Source organism: Chelonoidis abingdonii, chromosome 23 (assembly GCF_003597395.2).
Source record: "Chelonoidis abingdonii isolate Lonesome George chromosome 23, CheloAbing_2.0, whole genome shotgun sequence".
Classification (NCBI taxonomy): Eukaryota; Metazoa; Chordata; order Testudines; family Testudinidae; genus Chelonoidis; species Chelonoidis abingdonii.
The window spans coordinates 20,196,851-20,197,168 of NC_133791.1; positions in this window are offsets into that span (position 1 = coordinate 20,196,851).

Here is a 318-nt window from a genome sequence, read left to right on the forward strand (position 1 = left end):
AGGAAGGGGGAGAGACACGCGCTCCTTCCCTCCTCCTCCGCACACTGGGCTGTGGTGCGGAAGGGAACCGCTGCCCCAGGCTGCCAGCTGAGCTCCGGCAGCACCAGCCCCTGGAGCACTGGCAGGCAGGGGCCGATCACAGCCCATTCCCGCGGGGTCCCCCGGCAGCCCCGGCCCAGGGCGGGGGCAGGTGGCTCCGGCATCCAGCTCCTGTTTAGTTCCCCCCTTTCACAATCCAGGAAGGACCCTGCGCCCCCTCCCCTGCGCCCCAGCCCGGGAGGCGGGCCGGGGAGGTCCCACTCCGGCTGCAGAGCCGCT